Source organism: Schistocerca americana, chromosome 6 (genome assembly GCF_021461395.2).
Source record: "Schistocerca americana isolate TAMUIC-IGC-003095 chromosome 6, iqSchAmer2.1, whole genome shotgun sequence".
Classification (NCBI taxonomy): domain Eukaryota; kingdom Metazoa; phylum Arthropoda; class Insecta; order Orthoptera; family Acrididae; genus Schistocerca; species Schistocerca americana.
In genome coordinates, this window is record NC_060124.1 from 178,028,268 (window position 1) to 178,049,521 (window position 21,254).

Consider the following 21,254-nt stretch of genomic DNA (forward strand, 5'->3'; position numbering starts at 1 on the left):
TAAAGTGTACATGATTTAAGGAAAACAACTGAGCACCCAACGGTAACCGAGTACGGCCCCGTCCACACCGAATCCTGCCTTTCCCCAGGTACCACGTCTCAGGTACAGTGGTCAAGCAGTTCTTCATAGGTCACTCATTTTTGCAGCGAATGCTAAGCGATGCTTGAGGTGGTATAAACAGCGACATCAGTGGACAGTGGACGCCTGGAAATGAGTGTTTTGGAGTGATGAATCACGCTATATGGTGCGACAGTCCGATGGATAGGTATGGTTTTGGCGAATGCGTGGATAACTTTACCTGCCACCATGTGCAGTGCCGTACAGAGGAGGTGGTTTCACGGTATGGGCGTGTTTTTGGTGATTAGGGCGTGGCCCCCTTGTTGCATGCTGAAGGATACGAACACAGTTTAAAGCACCGTGTACTGCAGAAAATGGAGAAGCAGTTGGGAGATGTCGATTGTTTTTTATCAGTATGACACTGCACGCTGTCATAAAGTGTCATGTTTGAGGCAGTGGTTTGACTAGCCTGTCCAGAGACTACCTGAACCCAATGGAACACCCTTGAGACGAGTTAGAACGCTGACTTCTCATAAAACAAAATCTGTGAAACAATGGTGTGAAGACAGTAAATTTCCTGAATTGAGCTAGCCTGTCAAGACTCCCACTTTTCAACAGTCATCTGACTGCTCGCCAAGAATTCCTCTTCTGTGCAAACGTCTTCATCTCAGAGAATCACTTGCAACCTGCATCCTCAATTATTTACTGTATGTTTTCCCATATCTGTCTTCCTCTACAGTTCTTACCCTCTACAGCTCCCTCTAGTACCAAGGAAGTTATTTTGTGGTGTGTTAACAGAATCCTACTGCGAGCTAACATCCCAAAGATGTTCGTGTTACCATGCGGTTCATCTTCGTCGAAATGTTTTGGCTGAAACTCGTCTAGGGGTTGAACCGCACGTGTCGCATTACATGACCTAAATTATATACTTGTTACCCTTTGGTTAAATTTTCTGGCTGATGGCAAGTTTTCGAAATTCTATCAAACATACAAAGTTAACATAACATATAATAACAGAAATAATAATACCGGGAACTAAATTAGTGATTCATGAATGACGTAGGCCGTACAGTTGCGATTTGGTTACGATACTACCGAAATTGGCCGTATTTAGAGTTACTGTTACACTTGAGCGCATATCCATTTGACACAGTGCGATCATTCATAATCTCATCGCGAAATACTGGTCCAATACTCTACCTCGTTATTTATGCGAAAAGTTAAGAGTCCACACCAGGTGCGTGGTTGCTCACCCCTCACAGACTAAGTGCCGCGATAGCACTCAACGCGAAATTTTCTAGGTCGTTTCACTTCCTAGCTACCTAAAGACCGACCGTCCGCTTTCGCGTCTCCACCAGCACTGTCCAAATGCCCATCTCCGGCCGCGTCTCCCGCGTGCCGAACGTCGTCGCTCAACTGACAAGTGCAGTTCTACTCCCTGAAGCCGTCCATCTGATTGGCTACAGCGTATTCTACATTATTTTACATTTTAACATGTGTAAATAATCAAACTTCGACCACTTTCACGTTCTAAATAAAGTAACAATAATGCCCATTACACAATAAACGTTAAATTCTTTTATAGAAAACCAATACAATTTCCTTCTTAACTTTGAATGTCTAGGCCAGTAGCAATGCGCTTTCTAATGGATAAATAAAGAATAAAAGTACCTGTTATGAACTAAACTTTACGACAAATATCTATTACCAAATAATACAATAAGGTGTCGTGATGTCATCGTTCAATGTGTTTCGTGTGGAGGAAATGATACTTAACTGAAAATACTGATAATTTAAATTTACTACATCTTTTAAACACATAAATTTACAGAGTTGATATTGATAACATTTATTATTGTAATGATGCGCTTTTATATGAAATGTCGATCGTTAAGATCGATCAAAGCGTTCAGATTTTAGCATTCAGGTCTTTGTCACAAAACTTTTTAATTTCACTTTAACAGTAAATCCTAAGCCATTATCAATATGATCAGTATTCAAGTTTGATTGGGATCACCATGAAAATTTATGAACGATGGTAGATTACAATTACTACGGCTTCATTCCCTGAATTACTACATAATTGCCGGCTGGGGTGGGCGTGCGGTTCTAGGCGCTACAGTCTGGAACCGCGCTACCGCTACGGTCGCAGGTTCGAATCCTGCCTAGGGCATGAATGTCCTTAGGTTAGTTAGGTTTAAGTAGTTCTAAGTTCTAGGTGACTGATGACCTCAGAAGTTAAGTCCCTTAGTGCTCAGAGCCATTTGAACCATTTTGAACTACATAATTAAATAATTTTCGAAAATGTTTCTCTTTATGGCCGATCTTTGGTCCGCCATATGTAATACTGCTACGCCTCCCTGGTCACAAGCTCCTACCGGGCTCCCCTATGACGTAGGTTCTCGTCTGTCTCACTTGCACACTACAGCACTTAGGCCTCATCAGCCAGCCTCATTCAGCACAGTAGACACCTGTGAATTTCCCCAACTCGTGGCAAATCTGCACTCATTGTGGCACACGGTCCTGGACGACAGGATTCGTTTCACAGTTCCTGGAAGGCTGTATCTTTCGGCCATATACTTAAATGAGAGTGGAATGCTCGTTAACTCACACTACCATTCTGTCCCTTCTTCTTGTGGGTGTTTTCCATACATTTATTTCCTCGCCGAATCGGTGTAGAACCTCCTCATTGCTTATCTTACCAGTCTGCCTAATTTTCAACATTCTTCTGTAACACCACATCTCAAATGCTTCGATTCTTTTCTGTTCCGGTTTTCCCACAGTTCATGTTTCACAAATGCTATGCTCCAAACGAATATTCTCAGAATTTTTTCCTCAAATTAAGGCCTGTGTTTGATATTAGTAGACTACTCTTGACCAGGAATGCCCGTTTTGCCAGTGCTAGTCTGCTTTTTATGTTCTTGCTCCGTTTATCATGGGTTATTTTGTTGCCTAGGAAGCAGAATTATTTAACTTAATCTACTTTGTGATCACAAATCCTGATGTTAAATTTCTCATTGTTCGCATTTCTACTACTTCTCATTACTTTCTTCTTACCTCGATTTATATTCCATCTATATTCTGCACTCATTAGACTTCATTCCATTCAGCAGATCCTGCAATTCTTCTTCACTTTCAGTGAGAACAAGAACGTCATCAGCAAATTTTATCATTGATATCCTTTCACCTTGAATTTTATTCCACTCTTGAAGCTTTATTTTATTTACGCTATTGCTCCTCCGATACATAGATTAAAAGTAGGGGCGAAAGTCTACATCCCTGTCTAACACCATTTTTAATCCGACCACCTCGTTGTTGATCTTCCAGTCATATCGTTCCCTCTTGGCTCTTGTACGTATTGTATATTACCCGTCTTCCCCTCTTTCCCTCAGCATTTCTAACATCTTACACCGTCTTGTCCCGTCGAAGGCTTTTTCCAGATCGACGAATCCTGTGAGCGTGTCTTGATTTTTCTTTAGTCTTGTTCCCATTATCAACCACAGCGTCGGAATTGTCTCTCTGGTGCCTTTATCTTTGTTAAAGCCAAACTGATCTTTACCTAACACATCCTCAATTTTCTTTTACATTCTTGGTATATTACTCTTTTCAGCAACTTCTATGCATGAACTGTTAAGCTGCTTATGCGATAATTTTCGCAATTGTCAGCTTATACAGTCTTCGAAACTGTGTAGATGATGTTTTACCGGAAGTCAGATTGTATATCGCTAGACTCATACTTTCTACACACCAACGTGAATAGTCTTTTTGTCGCCATGGAATGTTATCTGCCGCTACCGCCTTATCTGATCTTAATTCGGCCGCTGTGCCGAGCGGTTCTAGGCGCTTCAGTCCGGAACCGCGATGCTGCTACGGTCGCAGGTTCGAAACCTACCTCGGGCATGGATGTGTATGATGTCCTTAGGTTAATTAGGTTTAAGTAGTTCTAAGTCTAGGAGACTGATGACCTCAGATGTTAAGTTCCATACTGCTTAGAGCCATTTGAAACATTTGATCTTAATTGGTCCATAGTCATAGTCACACCCAGCGGTCACAAGCTCTGCAGACCACGTGCTGCTTTCACAAACTGTCTCCATCCCTTTCTGTTTTGTGCTCGGTTCCTGCAGGTGACTTCAATCTCCAGGACTGGCATGTCCTTCGCTAGGTCGCCCATCCAGCGCTGCCTTGTTCTTCCTTTGGGACGTCTGATGTTTAGTTTCCCTTCAAATGCTTCCTTCGCCTGTCTTTCTTCCGGCATACGTGCTACATGACCTGTACTCTTTGCACCTATTCGCTATCTCCTCAGCACTTAACAGTGAAATACACATTACACATTCAAGGTTGTTTTCACTTTTTCATATGTTGAACGAGTGCTTTCGACAAGCATTTCTTTTCTTTTTATTTCTCCACATTTTGGATGCAGCCATTTCACCTTAGCTCCGCTGCACTTCCTATTTATTTCATTCCTAAAGTAACTTGTATTTATGCATTCCTGAATTTCCCTGAACATTTTTGTTTAGTCCTTCTTTCATCGATTAAATGAAGTATTTCTTCTACTACCCGTGGGTTTCTTCACATTTACCTTCTTTGTAGCTATGTTTTTCTTTCCATCTTCTGTGATAGCTGTTTCCAGATATGTCCATTGTTTTACAATTGTACTGCCTACTGAGCTATTCCTTGTCGCAATATCCATAGCCTCAGAGAACTTTAAGTATATCTCTTCATTCCTTATTACTTCTGTATTACACTTCTTTGCACATTGGTTCTTCCTGCCCAATCTCTTAAACTTTAGCCTAGTCTTAATCATTACTAAATTGTCATCTAAATCTATACCTGCTCCTGGGTACGCCTTATAGTCGAGTAACTGATTCCGGACCATCTGCCTGACAAGGATGCAATCAAATTGAAATAAAACCGTATCTCCCTGCCTTTTTCAAGCGTACCTCCTCTTTTTGTGATCCTTGAACGGAACGTTTGCTATTACTGGCTGCAATGTATTGCAGAACTGAGTTAGTCTTTCTCCTCGCTGATTCCTAGTACCGAGCCTACATTCTCCCATAAACTCTCCATCTAGTCCTTCACCTATAACCGTTTTCCAGTTTACATGACTATTAGGTTTTCATCTCACTTTACATACTGAATTACCCGTTCAATATGTTATCTCATCCGACCTCGACGTGTATATGTGAACTGTCGTTGCCGGTATTGGTTTTTTGTCGATCCTGATGATAACAACCCTGTCACTGAACAGTTCACAGTAATTCTCTCTCTTTGCCCTAACTTCCCATTCATAACGAATCCTACACTCGATATACTGTTTCCTGCTGTTGTTGATAATGCCCTGTAGTCGTCTGACCAGAAATCGTCTTCTTTCCATTTCACTTCACTGACACCACTATGTACAGACATCAAAAAAAGTTTTGCGTCACGTCGGTTCCGAGAGTTCCGGAAGCTGTATAGGAAATTGGAATCAATAATGCATGTCGTACCGCCATACAGCGAGACCTTCAGAGGTGGTGGTCCAGGTTGCTGTACACACCGGTACCTCTAATACCCAATAGCACGTCCTCTTGCATTGATGCATGCCTGTATTCGTCGTGGCATACTATCCACAAGTTCATCAAGGCACTGCTGCTCCAGATTGTCCCACTCCTCAATGGCGTTTCGGCGTAGATCCCTGAGAGTTTGGTCGGTCACGTCCTCCATATACAGCCCTTTTCAATCTATCCCAGGCATATTTGATAGGGTTCATGTCTGGGGAACATGCTGACCAATCTAGTCGAGCGATGTCGGTATCTTGAAGGAAGTTATTCACAAGATGCGCACAATGGGAGCGCGGATTGTCGTCCATGAAGACGAATGGCTCGCCAATATGTTGCCAATATGGTTGCACTATCTGTCGGAGAATGGCATTCACGTATCATACAGCAGTTACGGCGCTTTCCATGACGACCAGCGGCGTACGTCGGCTCCACATAATTTCGCCCCAAAACAGCAGGGAACCTCCACCTTGCGGCACTGGTTGGACAGTATGTCTAAGGCGTTCAGCCTGACCGGGTTGCCTCCAAACACGTGTCCGACGATTGTCTGGTTGAAGGCATATGTGACACTCATCAGTGAGGAGAACGTGATGCCAATCCTGAGCGGTCCGTTCGGTATGTTGATGGGCCCATCTGTACCGCGTTGCATGGTGTTGTGGTTGCAAAGATGGACATCACTATGGACGTCGGGATCGATGTTGCGCATCATGCAGCTTGAGTCGTAACACGACGACCTGTGGCTGCACGAAAAGCGTTATTCAACTTGGGGGCGTTGCTGTCAGGGTTCCTCCGAGCCATAATCCGTAGTTAGCAGTCATCCAATGCAGTAGTAGGCCTTGGGCGGCCTGAGCGAGGCACTTCATCGAGAGTTCCTGTCTCTGTGTGTCTTCCATGTCCGAACAACATCGCTTTGGTTCATTCCGAGTCGCCTGGACACTTTCCTTGTTGAGAGCTCTTCCTGGCACAAAGTAACAATGCGGATCCAAGCAAACAGCGGTATTGACCGTCTAGGCATGGTTGAACTACAGACAACACGAGCCGTGTACAATAACTGTAAGTAATCGACTGTCGAACCTCCTCCATCTAATAGGCGCTGCTCATGTAAGGTTGTTTACACCTTGGGTGGGTTTAGTGACATATCTGAACAGTCTATGTTCAGGAGCTGTGGGAACTGGGGTGATGCAAATTTTTTTGATGTGTGTATATGACTGAGCTTTAGCATTCCGCTTTCCAGATTTTCTAGCTCCTTTGGCATGTTTAAATGTCTAACATTCCACACCCCAACACATATAATGTTATCATTACTTTGGTTGTTCAATCTTTTTGTCATGGCGACTTTCCTCTTGGCAGATCCTGTCGGAGATCCGAAAGGGGAATAGTGCGGAAGCTTATGCCTATGGAGAGATAACTATAAGACTTTATGAATTACAGGCCACATGTCCTGTGGTTACATGTTATGTGTCTTTATCACAGTGGTTTCTATTGCATTTTAGATCCTCATGCATCTGTCTTTTACGGCAGTTTCCCACCTCAATGTCAGGAGAGTGACGTGTACCTCTGTCTGCATCTTCCCCCTCTCTGACAAGGTCGTCGGCAGAATAAGGGTGACTTCTTATGCCAGAAATCTTCGGCTGCCATTGCTGACAATTTTTATTCAAAATTTAAGCAGTGAAGGGTTTCGACTCGGCCACCGATGATCACCTAACTTGACGCTACCCTTATACCACGGTATTCGAGTCCTCTGCCTGAACCCAGTGGAACACCTTTGGGACGAGTTAGAATGTCGACATCGTTCCAGATGCCAACGTCGAACAGACACAGCACCTTTGCTTTTTTCGGCTCTAGAGGAAGAATGGGCTGCCACTCCTCCACAACACGTAGACATCTCACTGGAAGCGTCTGCAGTGGCGTTGAAGCACTGGTAAAGGCGAAGGGTTGACACAGCTCCTACTAATGACCACTAACTGGTGTCCAAATACTTTTAATCAGATAGTGTAGCTACCAACTAGGACGTTGCTCTTTCTCCTCGAGTACCGTACGAACCGATCTTAATAAACTGCAACTTTCGATTTTTTGTAATACTAATATGACCATAAATACTGATATTAATGCATGTTTTACGTCAATGTGTAGGTAGCTACGCTTAACTACTTATTTGAAATGCTTATTATGTTGTTTGTTCTTAACGTGAATAGACAGCTTTAGAGATGAAACAAATGGATGGATAAGTGCAATTTCTTACTAGGAGTAACACCATACTGCATTAAGCATTGTGGGTGGTGTACCAGTAGGGATAGTTTTAGGTCTATGTTCTTGTAATTTTCATTTAAATTTTAAGGTCAGATTAGGAGGGTTAGTTTATAACATTCAGTCGATATTTAATTTTTTGACTCTTTGACCATTTCCATGAGGCCGAGCAGGCTGCCGTTCACACCAGTGTACTCGGCTGAAGTGCCATCTCGAAACCGCTACTTTCATTGTCATCATTGGTCGGAGTTTCATCGAAACGTTGTGATCAATTGTTTGAAAATTTGATCTGTTGCTATATTCATCTCAAAGATCCAGTGAACAACGATAGTTGTTTTAAATGTTAATACGTTAATTTTATTACAGAGCAATACAGCCTTCGTCAGACGATATTTTCACAAGGAATGAAAAATTAACCAAGCTGTCAGCAGCTGGGCGAGTTATTTTGTCACACAGAATAGACGAAATACACAGAAAGTGGCAAAAAAATACCCCCAGAGAAAGGTGCAATCTTCGAGCAAAAACCTCGTGTCCTCACGGGAGAAGCCTTTCGTTGCGGCGACGACGAACATACAGTGTTCGTCAGATGCCGATTGAAGTGTCAGGTACCACACTGTCTAGTCGCATTTACTTAAAGAACTCCGACGTCAGGCCACAAGTGGCCCACCGGGACCATCCGACCGCCGTGTCATCCTCAGCTGAGGATGCGGATAGGAGGGGCGTGTGGTCAGCACACCGCTCTCCTGGTCGTTATGATGGTTTTCTTTGACCGGAGCCGCTACTGTTCGGTCGAGTAGCTCCTCAGTTGGCGTCACGAGGCTGAGTGCACACCGAAAAATGGCAACAGCGTGTGGCAGCCCAGGTGGTCACTCATCCAAGTGCCGGCCACACCCGACAGTGCTTAACTTCGGTGATCTGACGGGAACCGGTGTATCCACTGCGGCAAGGCCGTTGCCCGCATTGATGTAACCACCTGTCACAAGTCTGAATAACCACCTTTCGCGGTGCGAACCACTGTTGGACATAGAGGAAGAGAGTCATTGCGCTTCTGGAAGATGCCAACAGTGAAGTAGAGCAATTCCGATGCCACTGCAGTGTCTAGCTATCCTAGATTTCTCGGTTGAGGGTCCATGGCCAGAACAGTCCGATCGACATGCTTCCACAGATTCTTGATTGGGTTTAAATCCAGGGACTCTGATGGGCAGGGTAGCGCGGAAAACTTATCCTGGTACTCTTAGAACCACGGATGTACACTGCGGGCTGTGTGACATGTTGCATTGTCCTACTGGTAAATATCATCGTGCCGAGGAAAATCAAACTGCATGTAGAAGTGGAGATGCTCCCAACAATAGATGCATGTTTGTTTTGATCCACTGTGGATTCTAGAATGACGAGATCACCCTGGGAATGCTGCAAAAACATGCTCAGGCCATGACGCTCCCTGCACCAGCATGGACCCTCGTACGATTTGTTGTAGGCTGCTTGCTTTCAGTCCGACGGAGTATGAAACGCGATTCATCTAAAAACGCCACGTGCCGGCACTCAGTGGACCTCCAGATGCAGTATTGGCATGCAAATTCTAGCCTCTGTCGCCGACAGGCAACAGTCAGAATGGGTGCAGGACCAGGCGCTTGCTGAGGAGTCCCATAAGCAGCAACGTTTGCTGGATGGTCATTGAGGAGACACTGTTTCTAGCCCCTCAGTTTATCTGGGAGGTCAAATGCTCAACCGCTTCATCTCTATTCGTCCGTAAAGATCTCCGCAGCCATCGTTCACGCTTGTCATCTATTGGCCATGGTGTACCACTGTTGCCTTGGCGCCGGTTTTGGATAGTATCACTGTGCAATGCTTAGTATACCACAACCGCGGCGGAACGCGAACAGTTTATACACTTAGCCGTTTCTGAAATGCTTCCACCCTTGGCCTGTGAGATCCCCTGATATACCCGCAGGACATGACATAGTTTTATTTGTGGAAAGGGCCCAAAATGAGTGGCTGTCAGTTGTCCTCGAACATACTACTTTATTCATTTGACAAACATTAGAAGAGTAAAGGAAACATTAAAAACAGAGCAGACCAAACACTAATTTTAGAACTTAATTCCCGGCTAAATGCACCATCCAATTTCACGTCTCAAGGACAAAACAACTTTAATTTAAAACCAGCTGAAGGCCAGTCACTTAAGGCATAGTCGGCCGGAGTGGCCGAGAGATTCTACGCGCTACAGTCTGGAACCGCGCGACTGCTACGGTCGCAGGTTCGAATCCTGCCTCGGGCATGCATGTGTGTGATGTCCTTAGGTTAGTTAGGTTTAAGTAGTTCTAAGTTCTAGGGGACTGATGACCTCAGAAGTTAAGTCCCATGGTGCTCAGAGCCATTTGACCCATTTTTGAACTTAAGACTGAAAAATAAGAATTTGAATTTTAAAAGGCAGAAGGCTTCATCATAAAACATTTCTCTAAATTAGGCTGAAGCCCAAACAATCTCACGCCTTAAGGGCAAAACAACTTTAATTCAAAATCGGCTAGAAGCCATATACAAACAACTAAAAAGGACAAATAAGAAAAGGCAGCACATCAAACGGCGCTCAGTAGTTTCCAAGGGTCGGCTTGGAGTTCAAACATTAACGCTCGCTTAGGTGAGACAGGCAGTCGGCCCAACAATTCTCAATCCGACGTCAACCCAACAGACAGACAGTCAACGGACTAAGCGACAGGATAACTTCTGCTCCACCAGACCAGCACACAACAGGGACTTCAATGGAACAACGGAGAAGGTATCGGCTCCCACAACGAATTACACATTCGGCTGTCAAACTACACACCCTGCTGGACAGCCACAACACGACGAGGAAAATACGCTGCCTGAATTTACGTCAACGGCCAGGGCAGGTAACCGGAACGTTAAAGGTCACAAGGTTCAAAATGGTTCAAATGGCTCTGAGCACTATGGGACATAACTTCTGAGGTCATCAGTCCCCTAGAACTTAGAACTACTTAAACCTAACTAACCTAAGGACATTACAGTTACCCATGTCCGAGGCAGCATTCGAACCTGCGACCGTAGCGGTCACGCGGCTCCAGACTGAAGCGCCTAGAACCGCTCGGCCCCAACGGGCGGCAAATGTCAAAAGGCAGAAAATTCCACTGGTGCACTTCAGTTCCAAAATAATCAAGTTAAGCTCCACCGGAGGGCGGCTAGAATTTCGCCAACTTGAAAACACACGTTGTTGCTCGTGGGAATGTCCCAACAGCCGACAACGAAATTCAAACGACACAATGTGAACAGCTGGAGCTGGCTGGTAGATTAAGTAAAGACTCAACTTTCGTGTCCGGAATCGGTGAGCCACGGACCTCGTAGCAATGGGAACAGCACCACACACTCCGACCGCGCATGGACGCCGCCTGCGGCGCCGGCCAGACACGCGCCGCGGAAACTTCCTCGCTGCTCCACGCCAACCGATCAACTGCCCAGGCCCGGAAACGGTGAAAGGACCAAATATACGTCGGCCGATGAGCCGACCAACCGAGCGACCAAGCAACGGTCGTCCCTCTCCAATCTCCCTCCTTCGGACAGTTCATGTGTGTGTCGCCAGCTGTCGGTGAGCACTGGCTGTCGGTGACTCACCGGCGCTTCGTCCCCGACTTCACTGTTGCTGCGTCCCAACTGCATTGCTGGTCCGTCTCCAACACGGACACACGACGACCCGGAAATACTATCGGTCGGTCCAGAGATGGTACGACAGTGCACTTATCGATACGCGCTGCTGCTGCCGCTCACGGGCAAGTAAGGCAGGAAGTTAGCGACGCCAGTAAATGGAATAAGGAAACGAGGCCGCAGTGCCGTAATAGAAGATGACAAACTATAAATGGCGTGAACACGAGGCGTGCATGGCTCAGCCTGAGAGATAATGCCCGTGCCCTTTTGGACGTCATATAAATCGCTCCGTTTCCGCAATATGGCAACGACTGCACTGTTTTCCGCGTCCCCCGACACGCTTTACATATGCTCCACACTGTCAGTGCAGCCACCTGCGGCCTGTGAGCTGTTATCGCAAGTTGACATCGAACATAAGGCGGTGGTCACGCTGATGTCACTGAACAGTGTATGCGATTTTTTATGCAGTTTCGACGCTTTTCGCCAGTGCAGGTGTTCAAACAGGTTGTATTAGAGATAAAAGCGCCTTGAGTAGAAAACTAACGTGTACAAAGATATTATGTCACGGAAGCACTGAAGGGCGACACTGACTCCAGCTGACAGCGTCTGTCAAGAGCTGTATAATTATTTGTGACGAATGGCATCCATATACGAGAATTACGACTGGATGACACGCTCCGATACCTCTTTATAGCGCTCTGAGCAGATGAGATCACAGAAGGAAATCCGTCTCGAGACGTGTGTTCGTTTTGTTGTTTCGGGAGTGCAGACTCGTTTATACTTATTTTTGGGCTGATCTACGGACTACGCCGGCGAGATGCCACATGCTACTCGCAAGGGACAGCGAACTAGACTGTTTTCCCTAGATGCTTTTCATATGCAGTAAAGACACAAGAGGAGACAGACACAGCTCTGCTGGATCGTGTCGTATTGCTGCCGCATCTGGGACCCCCTAGCGTCAACTACTCTCAACGCAAAGCAGTTGGTCGCGTCTGAGGCAGTGCACCTGCTGCCATTCTGAGATCGGTCATAAGAACTGTGATATGACTCCATATTTTTCTCAAATACGTTACTGCACAGAGTTACAGTCATCTGGCTGGAACAGGTGGAACTATATGCTAGTGTTCCTTTTCCCACAATTGCATATAAATACTTTTAGAGATCAGGTCGTTTTCTTGTCTTCACAGACAGACGTGTTAAGACGTGTGTTCAGATTGAAGTATCTTGTACAAGCAACTTCTGTGAAGGCTTGGTGAGGTGTTTACATTAGAACAAAAACTTGCATAAGTTCACTTACGCAAGTAGCTTCGGCAAGTTAATTTTAGGAACTCGCTGCAAGTACTTGCAAGTACTTGCATAATTCCACAAGAGCGCGTCGTGAGATACGCAAGGAGAAACAGTGCAGTCGCCACATTTATTGCATTATTATTACTGGATGGAAGTTGTTAAGAAAAATAAGGTCAAGAAGGAAAAGAAACGTTTGGGTGAAGTACTGGATACAGACGTATACACATTTATCAAGAGACACTATTGAATGAAATACGTCGGCTTACTGCAAAGTAATTGCTCCGAATTTTTTATGTGAAAACTCTTAATGCTTTTTAAGTTAAACAAATTTTACTAAGGAGCTTCTGTTTATTTTTCCTGTCTACGTATTTACTTCTCAACATAGTCACCCTGGTGACGAACACATTTCTCCCAACGAGAGACCAGTGTGTTGACCCCCTCAGTGTAGAATGTTTGACTGTTAACGGAGCCACAGACTCACCTCTGCTTGCACCGCTTCGTCGCTATCAAAGTGCATTTCTTGAAAGTGTCCTTTATGTTTTCTAAAGAGATGACAGTAGGATGGGGGAAAGTCGGGACCGTATGGATAATGATCGATGACAGTGAAATCCAAGGCGTCAGATTGTTGCAGATATCTCAGCTCTCGTGTGTGCTCTGGTATTGTCATGCTCAAGGAGAGGGTTCTCCATGTGCAAAAGAACTCTTCGAATTCGAAAACCGATTTCAGCATGCTGTTTCCCGCGCACTTACATAGTTACCTTACACACCACCTTGTTACACGCTACAATTCGGAGCCCTCTGGTGGCAAAGGGCTACACATATGTAGACATGAAGAATGGAAACGTAGAATGTGCATGGAGTTTGTTTTATTTAAGAAAGCTTTAAGAGATTTCACAAAAAAGATTTGGAGGCGTTATTTTTCAGCACGTCTTCCTAAAATCAAAGGACTTCGCTTAGATAGACTTTCTGAGAATGTCGTACGCTAGTTTCGAACATCTCTTATCTATTTTATTATCAAATATTCGAAAACAGGATGAAAAATGCGGAAAGCTATACCACCAAAAGATAACCTTTTAATTACTCTTCGATTTATGCAAGCGGTATTTACTACTTTCGTTATGAGTAATGCATTTATTGCTGCTGGTAAAACATTTGTGGTATAAAGTCGTGGTCAACGACAGTCTTCTGTTCCTAACGTTTCGTCCACAACTGCGCTGGACGTCTTCAGAGGCGTTGCTCTCCCGTTGAGTGCCGCGCGGTGTAGCCGCTCGGTTTAGGGCGTCATGCACGGACTGCGCAGTCCCTTCTGCCAGAGGTTCGAGTCCTCACTCGGGAATGGGTGTTTGTGCGTTGTTCTTAGCATAAGTTAGTTTAAGTAGTGTATAAGTCTAGGGACCGATGGCCTAAGCAGTTTGGTCCCTTAGGAATTCACACACATTCGAACATTCTCCCGTTGAGTATTGCCGACTGATAGATGTGGCGTCTGAGAGGTACATATATACTGTAGAAAAAGGGGCGTGGCCGGAGTTACACGTGATAAAATGTTCAAATGTGTGTGAAATCTTATGGGATTTAACTGCTATGGTAATCAGTCCCTAAACTTACACATTACTTAACCTAAATTATCCTAAGGACAAGCACAAACACCCCTGCCCGAGGGAGGATTCGAACCTCCGCCGGGATCAGCAGCACAGTCCATGACTGCAGCGCCTGAGACCTCTCAGCTAATCCCGCTCGGCGACACGTGATAAGCAGAGATTCTCCTTGTCAAAGACAAAACTTAGTTATCGATTCTCGTCTTGTAAAAGATAAAAAAACTGTTTAGCGATTCTGGAGAGTTACTGTTTACTACGGTTTACCGGCAGCATAAAGAATTGCCGAAACTGGTTGCCGTCAGAATAAAATAAAATAACATCTTAAAGTACACGGGCTGTCGGTGAATTTATTGACATTTGCAATTACTTAACCAGCCGATATCCCCTGGCCATGATGGACCAACAGAGATTGCAATGTCATCTGGTTGTGAAAGCCTTCATAACGCATTTATGTTTATGCTAACACCAAAAAATCTGTTTAAAGTTAAAGACGTCTGTGCTGCCACTGTACTTTCCATTCTGGTGAAATAAAATAACCTGTAAATTAATTCCGATCTTTCTGGTGGCCGATTATATATACACTCCTGGAAATGGAAAAAAGAACACATTGACACCGGTGTGTCAGACCCACCATACTTGCTCCGGACACTGCGAGAGGGCTGTACAAGCAATGATCACACGCACGGCACAGATGACACACCAGGAACCGCGGTGTTGGCCGTCGAATGGCGCTAGCTGCGCAGCATTTGTGCACCGCCGCCGTCAGTGTCAGCTAGTTTGCCGTGGCATACGGAGCTCCATCGCAGTCTTTAACACTGGTAGCATGCCGCGACAGCGTGGACGTGAACCGTATGTGCAGTTGACGGACTTTGAGCGAGGGCGTATAGTGGGCATGCGGGAGGCCGGGTGGACGTACCGCCGAATTGCTCAACACGTGGGGCGTGAGGTCTCCACAGTACATCGATGTTGTCGCCAGTGGTCGGCGGAAGGTGCACGTGCCCGTCGACCAGGGACCGGACCGCAGCGACGCACGGATGCACGCCAAGACCGTAGGATCCTACGCAGTGCCGTAGGGGACCGCACCGCCACTTCCCAGCAAATTAGGGACACTGTTGCTCCTGGGGTATCGGCGAGGACCATTCGCAACCGTCTCCATGAAGCTGGGCTACGGTCCCGCACACCGTTAGGCCGTCTTCCGCTCACGCCCCAACATCGTGCAGCCCGCCTCCAGTGGTGTCGCGGCAGGCGTGAATGGAGGGACGAATGGAGACGTGTCGTCTTCAGCGATGAGAGTCGCTTCTGCCTTGGTGCCAATGATGGTCGTATGCGTGTTTGGCGCCGTGCAGGTAAGCACCACAATCAGGACTGCAGACGACCGAGGCACACAGGGCCAACACCCGGCATCATGGTGTGGGGAGCGATCTCCTACACTGGCCGTACACCACTGGTGATCGTCGAGGGGACACTGAATAGTGCACGGTACATCCAAACCGTCATCGAACCCATCGTTCTACCATTCCTAGACCGGCAAGGGAACTTGCTGTTCCAACAGGACAATGCACGTCCGCATGTATCCCGTGCCACCCAACGTGCTCTAGAAGGTGTAAGTCAACTACCCTGGCCAGCAAGATATCCGGATCTGTCCCCCATTGAGCATGTTTGGGACTGGATGAAGCGTCGTCTCACGCGGTCTGCACGTCCAGCACGAACGCTGGTCCAACTGAGGCGCCAGGTGGAAATGGCATGGCAAGCCGTTCCACAGGACTACATCCAGCATCTCTACGATCGTCTCCATGGGAGAATAGCAGCCTGCATTGCTGCGAAAGGTGGATATACACTGTACTAGTGCCGACATTGTGCATGCTCTGTTGCCTGTGTCTATGTGCCTGTGGTTCTGTCAGTGTGATCATGTCATGTATCTGACCCCAGGAATGTGTCAATAAAGTTTCCCCTTCCTGGGACAATGAATTCACGGTATTCTTATTTCAATTTCCAGGAGTGTATTTCAGGGGTTCTAACGTTGTATTTGTTTTGGTCTTTGTGGCTTTGGACTGTTCTCCTCTTCGTACTGGTATCGAACACACAAAACTTCAGCAAGTTCAAGAAAAACTTCCAGCAACAACAAGTTCGGCAAGTACTTTCCTTGCAGCAAGATTCAAGACACCGTTTCCACTAATTTGCGGAAGCTACTGCTGCAGGTTAGTGAAACTTGCGGAAGTTGACTTGCTGGTGGTGTTCCCGCATCAAAGAATTTGCAGATGTAGCTCCGCAAGTGACTTGCGTAAGTTTACTTGCTAATGGATATCCGCTACACGGGATGCGACATTGATGGTGATACCTATTTGCAGATTTGTTTTTAATGGTATGAATTAATGCCTCCACTTATAATGTTCATTCCCAGCTCCAGCTCCACAACTCCCAAGGGTATACTTATGTTACAGTCGTTTGTTGGCCAGAGTTGCAAGTCCAAGATGCAGGTCCACTGCTTCATATGTATGTCTTAGGTGATCTTTTAACTTCATAAGTGACAAAAAATTTTTGAAAAAATATTTTTTTTTTGTTATTGTTCTATATATAAACAACACGAGACTGATGAACTGACGTATTCCACTGCTTCAGTGTGTCAGTGTTTCCACCTTCACCTTAGCGAAAACAATACAGCGCCATCTTGGAAACATCTATCGTCTGCAAGAGCGTCTGCCAAGACACGATAACAAAAAATTCCCACTGCCAGAAAGTGTTCCCCTTTCATCTGAGGTCGCTGCTTTCATTTTAGTAGCTAGTGATATCACTGCTATGGCGAAGTTAAATCTTCGCCCTACAGAAAATATCCACTCACCTTTCGGCGATATCTTCATCTGCAGTCCTGTCCACACGCCTTCCCTGTTACAAATGAATCAATGTTGCTCGTCTGGACAAGCTGTAGTAGAACCAACTCACTAACTGCATCTACAGATCGTGTTAATTGTTTCCACTTTTAAGGTTATCTCAGCTGTCGAGTGAGAGAAACTTTGTGAGTGAAGACTACGCTGTATTTTTACTTGGTTCATACAGAAATACCGCCAAGTCTGTGCTATTTACATGTTACAGTTTGTTCTTTCTCACTCAATCACACTCTCATAACAGCCGGCTCATGGTAGTTAGCCGCAAGTGATACCTTACAGATTACGAAACGGATTTTTGTGACAGAACACTCTCTCAAATACTACACAACTCAACCCTTTTGAGCGTTCAGTTTCTGTCGCGAATTCCACAACATTCCACGCGGATTTTAGTTAATTCAGAGTCACAGTTTACAGATAAAAACCGGAGTGTCGAGTTTTCGTCTTTCTTACACGATCGCATTCACTTTGCGGCACACCACGGTCCAGTTTAACTCATTTTTCCACAAAATTGTCACATCTGTACACAGCTCCTTATACCCGCGTCCGGATTTGATAAAATCTGACCTCCTAACTCTAGTAGACTTCACAAAGCAATTCCTTAGCTCCATTTTCTACCACTGCTTCCCTTTCTTGCCTCTCCACTCTTATAATTGCCGTTGGTTTATGTACAAGTTGTAAATAACCTTTATCTCCCTCTGTTTTATCCCAGCCATCTTCATAATTTCAAAGGGAGTATTCCATTCAGCATTGTCAAAAGCACTGTCTACGTCTGCAGATGTTATGAATGTATGTTTGCCTTTCCTTACCTATCTTTTAAGACAAGTCATAGGATCACCATTACCTCGTGTGTTCCCACATTTCCTCTGGAATCCAAACATGTTCCCCAAGGTTGGCTCCTACCAGCTTTTTCATTCTTCTGTAAGGAGTCAGTATTAGTATTTTTCAGTCGTGTCTTATTAAACCGATAGTGCGGTAAAATTCACAGCTGTCAGCAACTGCTTTCTTTGGAAGTGGAATTATTATATTCTTCTTGAAGTCTGAGGGTAAATGCCTCTTTTATTTTACCTAGTGAAATGTGCTTGTAAATCCTTACATTTTTTCCTCTAGCCACTCCTGCTTAGCCATTTTGCGCTTCCTATCAATTTCATTTCTTAGATGTTTGCACTCCCTCTCACCTACCACATTGCTGCATTTTTATGTTTTCTGTTTTCATCAGTTCAACGCAATGTCTCCTGGGTTAACCAAGGATTTCTACTAGGCCCTGCTCTTTTACCTATTTGATCCTCTGCTACCGTCATTATTTCATCTCTCAAAGCTACCATCCATTCGTCTTGTATCGTATTCCTTTCCCCTGTTATGGCCAATCGTTGCCTAAAGCTCCATCTGAAACTCTAAACAACCTCTGGTCCTTTAGACTTAACCAATTCACATCTCCGTAATTTTCTACCTTTCTGCAAATGCTTCAGTTTTAGTCTACAGTTCATAACCAACAAATTGTGGTCAGATACCATATGTGTTCCTGGAAATGTCTTATAGCGTAAAATCTGGTTCCGAAATCTCTTTCTTACCATTATACTATAAACAGCTTGAAACCTTCCATTATGTCCAGGTCTCTTCCTCGTATATAACCTTCTTGCATTATTCTTAAACTAAGTGCTAGCGATGACTGAATTACGCTCTGTGCAAAATTCTACGAGACGGTTTCCTCTTTCATTGCCCCCCCCCCCCCCCCCCAATTCCATACTCACTATTTTTCCTTTTCTTACTATTGAATTCCAGTTCCTCGTCACAATTAAATTTTCGAATTCTTTAACAATTTGAATAATTTTTTGTTATCTCATCATACATTTCTTCAGCCTCTTCAATATCTGCGGAGCTAGTTGGCACTTAATCTTGAACTACTGTAGTAGGTGTGGGCTTCGTGTCTATCTTGCCTAAGATAATGTGTTCACTATGATGCTTATAGTAGCTCAACCACATTCTACTTTCTTATTCATTATTTAACGTACTCCTGCATTAACCCATTTCAATTTGTATTTAATACCCTGTATTCAGGTAACCTGAAATCCTGTTCTTCCTGCCACCGAACTTCATTAATTTGCATTATTTCTAACGTCAGACTATCCATTTCCCTTTTTAATTCTCCTAACCTACCTGCCCGATTAAGGCACGCTCCGATCCATAAAAAACTAGTTTTGTTTTTCTTGAAGATGATACCTTCCTGAGTAGTCCCCGCACGGAGATCCGACTGGGGACCCGTTTACCTCCGGAATATTTTACTCAAGAGGGTTCCATCATCATGTACCCATACGGTAGATCTGCATGCCCTCGGGGAAAATTACGGCTGTAGTTTTCCCTTGCATTCAGCCGTTCGCAGTACCAGCACAGCAAGGCCGTTTTGTTAGTGTTACAAGGCCAGATCAGTCAATCATCCAGACTGTTGCCCCTGCAACTACTGAAAAGGGTACCGCCGCTCTTCAGGAACCATACATTTGTCTGGCCTCTCAACAGATGCCCTTCCGTTGTGGTTGTACCTACGATACAGTACAGCTACGTGTATCACTAGAGAACGCAAGCCTCCACATCAACGTCTAGGTCCGTGATTCATTGGCAGAAGTAGCTGTTCTGATTTGCACACTCTATAAATGTACCTATCTCCCGAAAACACCATCTTCGGCCTGCATTCATGCGACTGGTGATAATCTTTTGAGAACAATCGGAAGCTGATGAGTGACTCGGATACGGTAACGTATTTCGATAGTTGAGACCTATGTGTATTTTACGAATTTTGTTAGTAGTATCTTTTTATGGATAATATTTTACGAATATTTCATTGAAAAAGTCATATTTCACTTGCTAATCTGCAGAAGGATCTTCCAACAAAAAATTCGTTACCAGTGAGTGCATTCTGCATGAGTTCAGCTAGTGAACTAATTCGTTTCTTTGAAAAACACACTTGAACACGCAGTGCTCTAAACACACTAAGCTCTCGCTAATCGGGTCCCAGTTGTCAGGCCTCTCTGTAGTTCGGCAAACATTGAGCCTCTAGTCGCTCAAGCAGAAATGACGACGCATACAATAATGAGTTCTCGTGAGCAACAGTCTTCTTAGTTAATTACGATGATGAACAGTACTGCACAAGTTTGAAATTGCGAATTTTTTACGGTTCAATATCAAGGTTTCTGAAAGGAAACACCTTATGTTAGACCTCAAGCAGAAAATTAGAGATAAGGTGTACTGAGGTTCCTTGCAGAAAGCCTATGCTGCTGAGTACGATGTTGGAGGAGCATCTCTTTATGACCTAACTTTAAAAGACTGAAAGGTTATCAAAAGCGTCCAGAAAAGTTGTGATGAAAGTGCAGATGAAGAGGATATGGGAGGGGAGAACATGAAGATATGTCACACTATTAGTGCTGAAGCTGCGGACATCTTCCTGGAGAACATCATGCAACGAACAGGAGCATGCAGTACCGATGTAATACTTCTAAAGCCGTCGTGTGATAAAGCATACAGCCGTCGCGTATCATCATTGTGACAACTAAGAATCTGAGACATGTTACTACTGCATAAGTTTACACTCAAGTACTTTGTTTTCTCCGACAATGAATGTCTCTTTGGATTTAATAAAGTATTACGCCTACTTTATACTAAATTTGAGACTCTCTTGACAATTCGTCACTTCCGCTAATCTGGCAGCCATATGTCAAAAGAATGGCCGCATCAGCGCAAGTCTAGTACACACACTAAAAAAAAGTTTTGCATCACCTCGGTTCTGAGAGTTCCGGAGCCTGCACAGAAAATTGGAATAGAGATAAACATAAACATACTTTCCGCCCTTTTTAGTGCTCATGAAAACCACACAATGCATGTTGTACCACCATACAGCGAGACCTTCAGTGGTCGTGGTCCAGATTGCTGCAAACACCGGTATCTCTAATACCCAGTAGCACGTCCTCTTGCATTGATGCATGCCTGTATTCGTCGTGGAC

General features: G+C 44.8%; 1 pseudogene; it reads right to left on the bottom strand.

The window, feature by feature from the left end:
* Positions 1–8,679: 8,679 nt before the first annotated feature.
* On the bottom strand, positions 8,680–8,797 carry LOC124620393 (annotated as a pseudogene).
* Between the last annotated feature and the right edge of the window lie 12,457 nt (positions 8,798–21,254).